Source organism: Arvicola amphibius, chromosome 2 (assembly GCF_903992535.2).
Source record: "Arvicola amphibius chromosome 2, mArvAmp1.2, whole genome shotgun sequence".
Lineage (NCBI taxonomy): Eukaryota > Metazoa > Chordata > Mammalia > Rodentia > Cricetidae > Arvicola > Arvicola amphibius.
The window spans coordinates 95,972,643-95,987,139 of record NC_052048.2 but is presented as its reverse complement, the minus strand read 5'-3'; positions in this window follow the sequence as shown (position 1 = coordinate 95,987,139).

Genomic DNA, 14,497 nt, shown 5'->3' with positions numbered 1-14,497 from the left:
TGAACAATCATCAAGCATTCATTATTCTGTATCATATTTCCTATTTAATTTCATTATATTTTTATAAATAAATAAAAGAAAGCTTACCCAACCCTTAAAAATAGAATATAGTCAAATATCTTCCTGGCTGTTCTATATTATAATTAAATATGATAAACAAAAAGCCACAGTTAAGCTTTAATGATTGAAAGAAATTAGACAACATTAGAGAGCATTGCATTAAAAACTTTTGTAGAACTATTAATGCTAATAGTTTTGTTTCATTTCTCATATTCAGTTTGCCAACTGGTAACAGTCTGATTTGTGACTGTAAGATGGATAGCAACCTACTATTAAATAATATATATATTCCTTCAGTTGCATAAAATATCATATTTTAAGTAAAACTGAAATTTCCGATTTTTCTCAGAGATAGTTCCTGGATATATTTTTGAGCTAAAGGAAAATAGCAATCTTTTGATAAATAGAACATAAAAAAGACATCAGTAATACTTAGAAGAATTCAAAATATGGGAAGCAGCTCTTTAATGTGCAATTGATACTCAAATAATTGAAACTATTTTCATAAAATATTCTGTGCCTTTGGTATGTGTGTTCATATATACAGACATTTGTGAATTGTTTACCACAGTCAGTCACAGAGCTAAGCCTTCTGTAGGAAGATCACCAGCCTTTCCCCCAAACATAGTGAGCTCTAGGTTCAAGTGAGAGATACTGCCTCAAAGGAACTTTGTGTTAAGTGGTAGAGGTGGATATCTAATATCCTACTGTGTCTTCTGCCTGAGAATACATGGAAGTACACAACTACACACACATGACCACATACATGCCACAACATATGCATAATAAAATAACAACAATAGTAATGATAATAATGATAAATTAAACGATCATTGTATATTCTCTTAAAGCACCAGTGAAGGAAAATTTTCCTGTGTTGAAACTGACCAAAGGTTTATCCCAACTTCTTTACGTTTCAGTTTATTTTTGATGGGAAGAAATCTTTTACTCTGACTCTATCCCTTCACATGTTCAATTAAAGAACTATAGTCCTAAGAGTTCATTGATTTAATTACAATGAAATTCTATTGTTTACTTCCTATGTTACAGGTGCAACAGACTTTAAGACAATAACAAAGCAGCTGGTAATAGACACAGAACTCAAATGGGTTTCTGGTGCTCTTGATTGAACCCAAGATTTCTTGCATTATAAGAAAAAACCCTATCAGCTGGGCTACAACTCTAGCTCAAAGAATATTGAACTGGTAACATTATACTATACATAAAATTTAACATATTCTGTAGTGTAAAGAGCATAGTGAATAATTTTTTAAAAAGCTATTTAGGGAGCCGGGCAGTGGTGGCGCATGCCTTTAATCCCAGCACTAAGGAGGCAGAGGCAGGTGGATCTCTGTGAGTTTTAGGCCAGTCTGGTCTACAAGAGCTAGTTCCAGGACAGGCTCCAAAGCCACAGAGAAACCCTGTCTCGAAAAATCAAAAAGAACTATTTAGGGAAATATAATCATAACTCTATGATATATGTTTTCATGTACATACCCATATGTGGGTGTTGTGTATGTTCCTACATGTGTGGAGTAAGATTCCAGAAACATTGAAGCTAAATAGAAATATTTAAAATTTTAAATATTTTGCCAGGCGGTGGTGGCGCACACCTTTAATCCCAGCACTTGGGAGGCAGAGGCAGGTGGATCTCTGAGTTCAAGGCCAGCCTGGTCTACAAGAGCTAGTTCCAGGACAGGCTCTAGAAACTACAGGGAAACCCTGTCTCAAAAAAAAAAACCAAAAAAATAAAAATAAAAATAAAATTTTAAATATTTTTACATAAAAAAATTAAATATTTAAACAGAAGACAATAACAGGAGAAGGGCTTTTATTTTTCAAACAAAATCCAAAAACTGTGCTCTGTAATTGTTACTCCAGAAGCTTCTATTTCTAATATTGAGTTCTTTGATGCACCTAGGATTGATTCTCGTGAAAGAGAAGGGTCGAATTTCCTTCCTCTACATGTAGATATCCAGTGTGCCCCACATTTGAGGAAGACCACAGATAACATCTCTGTATACAATGGAAAAAGAAAGTTTTTCTCCCCGAAATTAGAAATCCAAGATGGATGCCATTTCTCCACTGCTATCAGCAGGGATAGGAATTTATAGGCAGAGGTGTCGTGTAATAGACGATGACAAACTCCGGCAAGTGTGAAATAATGTGTTAAAGCCATCTGTTGTTGGAAATTCCCTCTCTATGGTACTGCCAAATCACCATGTGAAAATCTTGAGATCTAAGTATGGAATTTATTCAAGATTTGAGAAATAAGAACAATGTGAAAATATTACTTATATTGTTGTTTACACAAGAAACTAAAAGCCACAAAATAATAAGGATATAAAAATAATTTTAGGCTTATATTGGATTTAAGAACATTTACATATAAACACATAATATGCTGAACACACATCACTCAAAGATATATGGAGTGCTACAGAGAAAGACACCTGATATGAACCTGTGTCATTTAACTGTATGAATACACCTGTATGCATATTTACACATGAAAATGTATATGTGTGTATACATATACACACATAAGTAAATAAATAAAAATATAAAACATCACAAAATTAAGAATCAGTTCAATACATATGAAAATTATGTGTCCTAGGGATACTTATAGTAACTAGCAATATTTAATACAGTCAACAAACATAAGATATATTGATAGTATAAATGTAAACCTCTATCTCAATGAAAACTAAAACTATGACCTGATTAATCTGGATGGAATGGAGTTTATTCTGGAGTTTTCTGCTACCAGTGGCTCTTAATAAAATTCTAAAGAGATATAGGCAACTCATTCTATCTTATCAAATTACAAATAGTTAAGCTTAAAATTCCCATGCTTGAATAAGGGCAGGAAATGTATTTCTATTATTACATAATATTTATTTAAAGCTGTCTGTTCTGCCACCATCTGTTTATTCAATGTAGTGTTTATAAAACTAGAACATAACTGAGCATTGCAGGAAAATTTCAACAAGTGGGAAATATCTGTATCCAACCATTTTAATGTCTTTTCAGATTTATCTGTTTATTTTCCATAGATTTGTCAAGATATCAACAATTATATCATGGATTTATACTGAATCCTGCAGAATGGATAGTAGCCATCAAAGATCATTTTGATTCAGAATGAGGCTAGTTAAAGTGGTGACTCTCTGTATCTATCATTGTTTTTATTTTTATCCACTAATATCTTAGTAGGGAGCATTACATGGTTGGCATACTGTCATATTTACTTCTTGGTATTCAGAGATTATTGCTATGTTTGATACCATACTACAGAATTCACATCCAAAGTGCTTCTTACAGTCTTAAACAAGGGGATATATTTCTTTGAAATAGAACATAGCATATAAAAATTGTACACTCAAGCCTGAAATTTCTCTGTGAAATTGCATAATTGTGTGATTTGATGGCTGCCCCAGCTTCTTCCAGCTAGAGAAAAGACTTAAAGGTTATTTCCATGCCATTTCTCATTATTCTGCATGGGGTTCACCCACTGACTTCCTCGGGAGTCAATGGAGGTTTCAAACAGTTGCACATGTCTTCTTTGTGATTTTTGCTACATTTTTCTGCCCTACGGAACTGAAATGTATAGACTAGTTTAAAAAAATTAAAAGTGGGTTTTATCTTACTTTATCCTGTAAGAACAGCTCAAATTCAGCTTTCTGCACCTTGTGTAATGCATGATTCCATTCTCAAAAATCTTGGTGTGACTCAGATGGAAGAAAGAAAGGAAAATAATAATAATTTTTCAAAGGGATAGAATGGACGGCAGATGATCCAAGATCCTCTGAACTGAACCAAATGAGACTCTAAGTTCACCATGCACTCTCATGCCTCAGTGTGTGGTATTTCTCTCTTTTTTGCTTTTGTGCCTGTGCAGTGATGTTTCTCCATGTGAGAAGAGAAGAGGAAACATGAGGAGACTTCATCTTTTTCTCACAAGGAGAGAGGAGAAATTAATGTGCCTCCAAACACACTTAGAAATAAAGAGGTGACTGAGAAGTATCTTTCCAAATTAGCTGGCGATGGGCTTGGAATCTACGGCGTGGACGGGCCCTGTGTGGGCCTTGTCAGCTTGGTTGCTCACCTTCCTGGACCTGGGGGGAGTTGGGAGGACCTTGGATTTAACATAGAGTAGGGAACCCTGATGGCTCTTTGGCCTGAGAGGGAGGGAGTGGGGGTATGGGTGGAGGGGAGGGGAGGGAAGGGGGAGGAGGAGGGGAGAAGATGGAAATTTTTAATAAAAAGAGAGAAAAAAACTAAAGACCGTAGATCTCACCATGATAGTAGTAATTCTGTGTTTTGCTGTGTGTGTGTGTGTGTGTGTGTGTGTGTGTGTGTGTGTGTGTGTGACTGTATGCAGGCATGCACATCAGACTTCCACTTCCTCAGTCAGATGATATTTCAGACTCACTGAATGTTCACCCAGGACCCTTAGTTAATGTGGTGGTAAATAAGGTTTAACAACTCCTGTCTGTGCATTTTGAGCTTTAATTATGCAAGCCTGCATACGTGGTATGTCTGAAGATAATTTCTGCTTAGAAATGAATACATTATCATCTAACGTTAAACTTTTGGCACAGATTTAAATTGTAAATTCAAGCTGTCAAAATTTATTATCTTGGAAAATTGAGGCAAAACTTCTATTGCCTTGATTAACTCAACTACAATACACTTGAGTCCAACTAGTGCTTCCCATACATACATGGGGATGAGGTCATCTGCGGTAACTGTGTCCATTCTGCATAGAAAGTGACTCTCCACAGGCAAGGAACCCTAAATTCTAAAAGCTTTACAGCTGAGGGAGTAGTCTCTGAAGATGAACCCTCCCTTCTTGCTGCAATTTTTAACAAGCTTAACCTTGCAAAAATCTTGCAAAACTATGTGTCCATGGGTACAAAAGCCACGCTGTGTTCAGGAGATATCATTTAAAATATTCCCCCTATTCTCCACCTCTTGCATGCATTCTTTTATTTTCCTTTTTTTAAATAATTTTTAATACAATCTTTTTGCATTTTACATAGCTATCCTTTTTCCCATTCCCTTCCATCCTCCTGCTCCACCCCTACCCCATCTACTCCTCAGAAAGGATAGGCTTCCAATGGAGAGTCAACAAAGTCTGACACTTCACTTCAGCAAGACCAAGGCCTTCCCTCACTATATCTAGGCTGAGCAAGGTATCAAAAGAGAATGTGCTCCTAGATGCCAGTTCAAGCACTAGGAATAAATCCTGATCCTGCTGCCAGTGGCCCCAGATTGCCCAAGCCACAGAAACAGCTGACCTGAGCTAGTGAGGACTCAGTGACTCTCAACTGATAGCAGGCAGTCTGTATAGGACCAAACTAGGCCCCCTGAATGTGGGGGACAAGTGTGAGGCATGTGTTCTTCCACTTCATTGGGGTATGTCCTGACCTTTGGCGGGATGACTTGATGTGTCTGGCCCCTCTAATGTTGAGCACTGTTGCTTAGTCAGGCTCAGTATTTTGAACAGTTCCCATCCTCTCTATTCACCACTGCCCACTTCAATAGAAAGCTTCTTTGACCAACATTGAGAACAGTCCAACTGAGCCATAGCATATTATAAAGTTGGTTAAAAGATATGAGTAACTGATACTAAAGGTGAAGAAACGCAAAGCAAAGTCAATGAGGATAGCAGTGAATTCTCTCCTGTGCCAACTGACTGACTGGTCAACTAATTCACTAAACACTAACTTAGGATTGATTTGGGGGATAAATATTGCACAAATCACAGTGCAGGAGAGACAGCCCTTGCTGCCCGGAATGTCATTTCATGGAGGACCAGAGTAGATGAAACCTTATAGGTGTAGTAACCAGCAGGAACAATACAAATGTTACATTTTATAGCTGATTGCTAGCGAGCCCTCTCCCAGAGTGTCACTCATTCTGACAATTGTCTATTCCAGCAAAATTTGAAAGTCAGCCTAAATCACGTTTTCCAAACATGAACTTTCCCGAGGCCTCGCTGTTTTACCCCCTACTTCTTGCCCATATTAGAAATGCATTTCATTTGTCCCAAACGAGCTCCTCTCATTTCCCCCAATTTCTTGAAAGCACTTTCAGTCCTTCCCCTTCAGAGCCTCCTGTGCACTCCTTTGCTGCTGGCGTCAGATTCACCTTCAATCCTGAGTGACAGATTTTCAAAAGAGCCCAATTAGAGCCCAGCTAATGAGCCCTCCATGGGTTCCCCGAATAGCCAGATGACTGTTTATGTTCATCTTTTGAATTAAGAAGCAGACAGTAAGTCAAGGAAGAGGTAGGAATAAAGACCCTCTAATTGAATCACGGAAACACCTGTGTTCCTCAGCCTATATTTATTTACACACTTTAATCCAAAGCTGTTTAATAGGTGCAAAGTGCTTTAAACATCCTAATTATGTGTTAAAGAAAAAAAAAAGACTGGATCACAGGTAAAAATTAACAGAAGTGAGAAAAAAATAAAACTCAGGGAACAAAGGAATTTTAACTCTTTCTACACTGACATGCTGGCATGTGAAGGTGACATTCGATAAAATTTTAAAAACTGTATTTATGGCCAGGTGGTGGTGGCACACACCTTTAATCCCAGGACTTGGGAGGCAGAGGCAGGCAGATCTCTGTGAGTTCGAGGCCAGCCTGGTCTACAAGAGCTAGTTCCAGGACAGGCTCCAAAAGCTACAAGGAAACCCTGTCTCAAAACAACAACAACAACAAAAAAAAATATATATATACTTATTGTGAGTCTGTAATATAATTTGATATTTTCATAAGGCATATTTTTCCAGAATACATACTTAAGTTGAAAGCTGGAGTTGACATTTAAAAAACATTTAAAATACTCCTGCATATGTGATTCTTAAAACTTTTGTGTTTGTAGCTCCTAAGAAACAATCGTTAGGATCTACACTTGATTTTTGAAAAGAAACTTTCCCTGGCAGGCCACTGGGACTTGGGGTGACAATTGCTTTATTTTAATTGTTTCTAAATGTGCAGAGGCTGCAGGAATCTCTAACGATGTGAATATTTAATAACCATGATTACTGCATAACCTTCTGCCTTTTATCCTTATCACAAACACCGACAGCAACTGTCTTCTTTTCGTAAGAGAACTGGCATTATGGTGAGGGAGTAACCTAGTGAGGACTGCAAACACTGAGATACTAATGACAGTGGCATGCTAGACTATGGGAGCATCAAGAACTGACCTTTGTGTCAAGGGGAAATAAGGAAAATGTCAACATTTCATACTCTGAAGTAAACTTATTAGACCTTAGTGTTCTAACTCTCCCTACTAGATACCTCACATTGTGCTTATTGAAAATACAGGAAATAGTTACCGCACGGCTACTCTCTTACTTCCCATGGTCGCACTGAGTCAGGGGTTAGCATATTACTAACCTCAAGGGTTAGAGGATGTATAGCTTTTCCATCGATGCCTTCAGCCTCTAAACTCTTCCAGAAGCTGCCTTTGTTAACGCATGCCAGGTTCTTTGGTTCAATATTACCAAAGAAGTGCTGCATGTCAAGGTATTTTGTAACATTTCTTTAACTTTGTCCTGTAAGTGCCACAATGATATCACAATGATCATATAGAGAGGGGTAGGGACATGTATACATATGAAATTTTAACATTATATTTTAATTTTTGATAATTCTATATATCCACACTGCCTTCCCCTTCCAACCCATTCTGTGTTTCCCCATTCCCTTCTTAATCTTAACTTCATATTTCTTTAATTATATGTATTTATAGTATATAATATATATAATGTCAATTGATATTTTTATTGCTTAGGCAACCATGTTAAGATTTCATGAGTGCAGCTTCTTTGCCAAATATAGAAAACAAAATAGGTCATAGTCCACTGGCTCTTACAATTTCCCATTGCCTTTTTAGAAAAGTTACTTTATATAGTGTAAAGAACACAGTATATTTACAGTTCATCATAGTGGCAGGGGCTTGACAGCTAGCTACTACCAACCCCCTACCAGGAAGCAGATAGAGAGAGAAGAATGCTTGTGACCAACTTAATTCGGTTTCTCTGTTTCTCCTTTTAATTCTGCCTGGGACACTACATTGAGGATGAATCTTTTTGCTCCAGGTAAATTATCATGGAATTCAATACTCAATTGTCCATTCACCATGTCTGATTGTGTGATCCTGGATCAAACAAAAACTCATGCTGAGCTCCACTTGCTCATGAACCCTGTGCAGCCATACATGAACCAGTTAAGGAACTTAAACTTTTATATAAACAGTTTACTCTGCAAGTAGTGGAAATTATCTGTTTTAATTATTTCTCAAAGAAGCAGTGAGCAATAAAGTGGAGATTAGTCCCAGAGCCTATCTTCCTACAGTAAAATCCTGTTGAGATAAAATATCTCAAACAAATAAATGGAGAATTTTGTAATCTACACAATATGGCCAACTTTATCAAAAGCTTTTCCCTCATAGATAATATATCACTATTCTCTTTGAAGACTTTTCCTCCTGGGGAATTCTAGTCTTTAAAATTCAGCATCCTGAATTTCTTTTTCCTTTCACACCAAACATCAAGCATGTTCCAACCACCTCCTCTTTGGGGGCATAAAGAAGACATCAAAAGGAACAAGAGTCTGTGTTGGGTTGTTTTATGATGATCCCCAGACATCTTAGAGTTGGGACCTACACCGGAGTCCAAGCCTTCAGGTATTGAGAAGCCCTGGGTCACCTGAAATTAACTTAATTAATTTCCTATTATAGGAGGGGATTTTTAAAATCTCTACCTTTTCTTTCATTTTCTGATTTTCATTATATTAAAACAGAGTCATTAAATCCCGAAGCTGCCTCATCTTTCCAACCTTAGATCCCAGACCAATTGCAATTTAAATATTTCTGGAACAGAACCGTTAGGGTCCAATCGCCTTTCCCTGCTGCAGATGGCTACAGATAGAAAGAGATCAGATGCCAGCGCTTACTGAATGAGCACCTTGGGATAGCTACCTTGTGCCCTTCTGTACCCATGGAAGTTAATTCAGTGATGCAATCAAAATAATCAGAGCCATAGCTAAGGGGCTACTACTTCAGTTTAGGAACAAAAGGGCTCAAAACAGTCACCTCCCTGAACCTAGGTATGAATTTTCCTTTCTGCTTTATATCAGTGCCAATGTAACATTCATTCCATAGTATACTGGCTGATCACAGTTGATAATAGTTTATACTATCAGATTCACCTTACCCTCATAGAATATTTCTCTCCTGTCCAGACTTTATTATGTCACAGTCTCTGGCCCATGTTAAATCTCTCATCATTATTTATCGGTTTAGCTTTTAAACTATCACTCTTGTTCTCTCCTGTTTGCTGTGAAAGTTAAATAGAATGACCCATGTGTCTGCAGGCAGACATAGGCTCTTCATTGTGACATCAATGTCTACAAATCTACATGGACCCGACTCTCACTCTTGCCGAACAACTGTGATGCTCAACTTTCACCATAGGCAGCCTTCTGACTCTAGAAGTTTGCTCAGTAACCGGTCAGCTCCAGGTCATGGGTCTCATGCCAGGAATAAATGGCTCTTCTCCAAGCCACATGCTATAGCTGGCAGGACATGCTGACCCATATCCCAGCCTCCAGGTATATTTGAGCACCTAAGGCCAGAAAGTCATCTGGTCTCTAGAAATAAATACTGGAAAAAGAAAAAAAAAGGAAAGGGGATGTTGTATATTCCCTTAAATCAATTGCCAAAGTAAAATGGCATTTTCTGTCCTCTTGCTCCAAAACATAACTGAACAAGGAAAGCCACCCAGCTCCAGCGCTGTGAACAATCCCTATTAAGTTCTGCTGACAGTGCCTACATCTGTTAGCTCGTTAGAGACAAAGTTGAATGCTACTTGGAATCAACGTTGGGCAAATTTGGGATGCAACCTGCAGTCCTCATGGATGAGTTGCTCATTTATCTTTGCCAATCTTTACTAATTCTGGCTCCGTGAACAAGGATATAGTATCCAAGCCGATAGCCAGGAAACTCCCGGGAAAATTATTCTAACATCCCAGCTGCCTGTCTGAAGGCTTGGCGGGGAGGAAATGACTGGCAGTAGGCCCATCCTTCGGGGCCCAGCTGTGCTGGGTGTACAGCTGGACCACAGATGGGGAGAGTCTACTGGGAGAGTTGAAGTTCCAAGCTCTCATTGGTGGGAGGTCAGAAAATAAAGGGGTCTCAGCTGTCATCACCTTTGTAGTATGTTGGGGAAAAAATGGATTCCAGCATTCTGTACATGCATCACATGAAAATAGGGAAGGTGTGCCTACCACAAAGGCTAAAATGTCCTATTTCCAAATGTCAAGGAAAGATAAGAAGGGGCTGATGGATGGCAACTTTAGGTGCTTGCCTTTACTTCTTTTCTCCTTCATCTTGTACTTCTCATCTCTGTCCTCGTTCTCTCTCTCCTTCTAAGGAGTAGATAGTCCCATTATCCTTATGTAGAATAATTACATTACACACACTCAGCATGCTACCTCTATGTCCTATAATAGAAGAAGCACTATAGACAAATAGGTCAAGAATCAAGCAGGAAATCTCCACAATGACAGGTATTTGTGCTTTATGTATCTTTTTCTTCCAAAATCAATACAGGTGCTAGGTTTACAGAAAGAGCCAGATATTACAGGACAGATGTGTTTGAATCCACATTTTGACATCAAAGTGATCACTATCATCAATCCTAAAATTGAAATAATAGAGTTTATTTCTGCTTTCATGACTGATTTAAATGTTAATTAAATTGTGCATTGCTTACTGAAGCTGGAATGATTGAGTCTCTACAAAATGCATAATTTTAATTCTTACTCCTTATGTTACAATATTTAGACATGTTTTTTTTTAAATAATTTCAATGTCGCTCTAAGAACAAGGACAGTGATGGTGCATGCCTTTAATCCCAGCATTTAGGACACAGAGACAGGAGGACCTCTGTGAGTTTTAGGCCAGCCTGGTCTATTAGCACTAGTTCCAGGACAGTTAGGGCTGTTATACAGAGAAACCATGTCTCAGAAAAACAAAACATAAACAAACAAAACCCCCACACATCTAGATTCCTCTCTTCCTGTATGTGTGGACAGAAATCTGGAAGCAGAAGAAATTACACAACAATAATGAAAATTTTCTTTCTTACCGTAAGAATTTAATTTTGAACTAATTGTTACTGTTTATTTTAACTTAAAATGATTACTACATTTTATTGATGGAGGGATTGGTTTTGTGTGTGTTTGCATAGACACATGTTCTCACACACAGCAGTATACCTGTGGAAGGGAGGGGACAATTTGTAGGAGTTGCTTCTCTTCTTCTGCTGTGTGGATCCCAGGGATCAAAATCAGGCTTTCAGGTTTCAATGGTTGTTGTGTGCTCTCACAAGGACATAGGAATAGGCTCCTTTCCTTACAAAATGTTTTTTAAAGGTTTATTTAATTATGTATACAGTATCCTGCCTGCAGACCAGAAGAGTGCACCAGATCTCATTACTTACAGTTGTGAGCCACCATGTGGATGTGGGAATTGAACTCAGGACCTCTGGAAGAGCAGTCAGTGCTCTTAACCACTGAGCCATCTCTCCAGCCCCCCAAATGTGTTTTAGATGTTAATGGGAGAGGAGAGGAGTGAGGAGTAGAGAAGACAGTGGGAATTCTTTTGTGTCTTCCACAGTTCTCTATCTCTATATTCAAGGTAAATGATATACTACAAATAAAACCAGTCAAACATGAGCTAAATAAAAGAAAAACATCTTCTTGTCTAGCACCCTTTGTGTCTCTGAGATTCAACTTCCATAAAGCTTCGAGTGTATTAAGAATTAACCAAAAGTATGTAAATGAATCATTGTGAGTGGGCATCGCCACAATGCTGACACCTTAATAATGCCTATTTTATATATCCTGACTATTATGGTAATAGCTTTGCTTGCACTTGTCACTTTGCAATTGCAATATGAATATTTCCCAACTCAAATTAGAGATATCACTGAAGATTTCTCCTGATGAATGGAGAAAAAATGAAAATTAATTGCTAATTGTACCTACTCTGGCTGTCACTGAGTCAATGCTCTCAACCAGCATTTTATGTGGTGTAGTTCATTTAAATGTGATAATAAGGCAGCAAGCCAAGGGTCATCCTCTTGGAGGATGCAAAATCTCCACTTACAGAAGGGCTCTCTATATGTATTACAATACACATATCCTTTTAAAATGTCATTCTGGTTTTTATACATTTGGCAGTGGAAAGTAATTGATTAGTAGATAAGATATTCTCAGAAACTATGTTCCTTTTTCCTTTGAGATTAATAGTAAAATGAATTATAATTGCATAAAATTTTATTCTGGCCTGAATTCAAATTCTCTCAGAAGTATTCAAAAGGGCTATATACTCTTCTAACCATGGTTTAAGGCAAACAATGAGGAGACTTTTTTCTCTATTTTAATCAAGTTCCCAAGGTTGGACCTAGATTTTTTTGAAAGTTTATTATGTCTTTATCATTATGATAGATAAAGCTAGCTTAGGTAAAAATTATAAAAATTGACTTTTGATGGAATTAAGAATAAAAGTAGCTTATCTAACTCACAAAACATTTTAAGGTTAGTCAGATTAGCCATGTTACGTGAAACAGACCCAGTTCACATGTCCACACATATTTTTATGAAGGAAAACACAGGAAAGGGTATATCAAACATGAATTATATCCATAGTTAGCTAGTTCCACAGTCTAGATTTTATCTGTCACAGGAAGTACTAGGAGTAAAAAATCTGGTTTACTTCCATTTTAATGCATGGAAGTCATGCATCTGCCTTTCCTTTTGCAATTTCTATCTACTTGTTCACATAACATTCCATAGTAGTTAGCCAAGAGGTCTCTGAGTTCAGAATACAATTGCCCTTTTGTTGGACCACAGCTGTCATTTTAAGGTTTGCAACTGGGACCAGCAGATTGGGGATGAGACATGAATGAGAAAACCTGAGCTCTTGCAAGGCTTTCCATTGGCTTAGACAGAGCTATGATTTCCACAGATGCACCGGGTGGTAGCTCACTCACATGGTGGCATTCATCTCCTGCAAGCTTGTCAATAAGCCAAGTGCACACACTGGTGAGCCATTATGAATAGGCCATATATGCAAATAAGATTCGACTTTCATACAGAACCAATGGCCGCTGCTTTGGGGCAATATTTGCCAGGATAGAAAAGAGAAGCAACTGTAGTGTGGTAAAGGAATAAAACATCAGGAAATAGTCTTCCTTGTTTCACCCTGACTCTTAGGATATGATAGAGTTGAGAGAAACTGTGTCATTTTTATGAGTCTCAGTATGTTTCACATAGAAAACGAAAGTGAAGCTACGCGTACATAAATTAGAAATGAGAAATCAGTAAGTTCTAATTAAACAAATGGAAACCAGAGACCTTGCCCCCACACCCATGCTCAGTTTATCTTATTTCACTACCTGAATAAAAAACACAGATGGCCAATGTATTTATTCTGAGTCAACTGAAGTCAAATTATTTCAGCTTTTTGTTTTACTACTAACAAAGCCAACTATCAGATAAATATGAATTTGGACTTAGTGTCTCTTTTGCCTTAAAAATTTTAACTCTAATCTATGCAATCCCAATTAAGTGAACAAAGAATGCAGCATCAGAAAATATTCAAAGTTGTATTACATGTTATTTATTTCAATGAATGGAAGGGGTGGCAGGCACTGGCATGGCACACATGTGGATTCAGAAGACAATTTACAGGAGTCCTTTCACTCCTTAACCACGTGAGTCCCGTTGATTGAACTCAGCCACATCAGCAGGAACCTTTACCCACTAAGCCATTTTGATTCTCCTGATCTTCCCTTGAACTCTTGAGAGGAAACAATTTCTCTCTTAGCTGACTATTTAATGTGTATCCTCCAGGGGTGTCTGTGCATACAGACCCCTGTACCTTATATTACTATTCTCCCTTCCGTAATGTTGCCTGCTTAAGTGCTTCCCCACGCCCATGTGCTGGAAGCATGAAACCCAGCCCGCGGTGCCAGTGGAAAATAACGAAGACCTTAGGAAGGCAACAGGACATAGCAGGAGGAAGTGAGGTCACTGAAGACTAGTACGTGGAAGTGATGTTGGTAACCCATCCTTTTTCTGTTTCTCTTCCTTTGCTTCTTAGGACCATTAACATTAATAACCCTTTGCCACACTCCTGGAAACAGTCACGATGCAGCCACAGTTCCTAAGTAACAAGGATAAGCAACCAGGAGCTGAAAGTTCCCAGATCTTGAGATGTCCCAAACTCCTCCTCCTCAATAAGTTGTTTGTCTCAGATATTTTGGCAGGAATATAAAGTGTACCAATGCAAGGAGAAACATCATACATGTAAAGAATTGGCTTATATCTCACATGACTTGGGGTC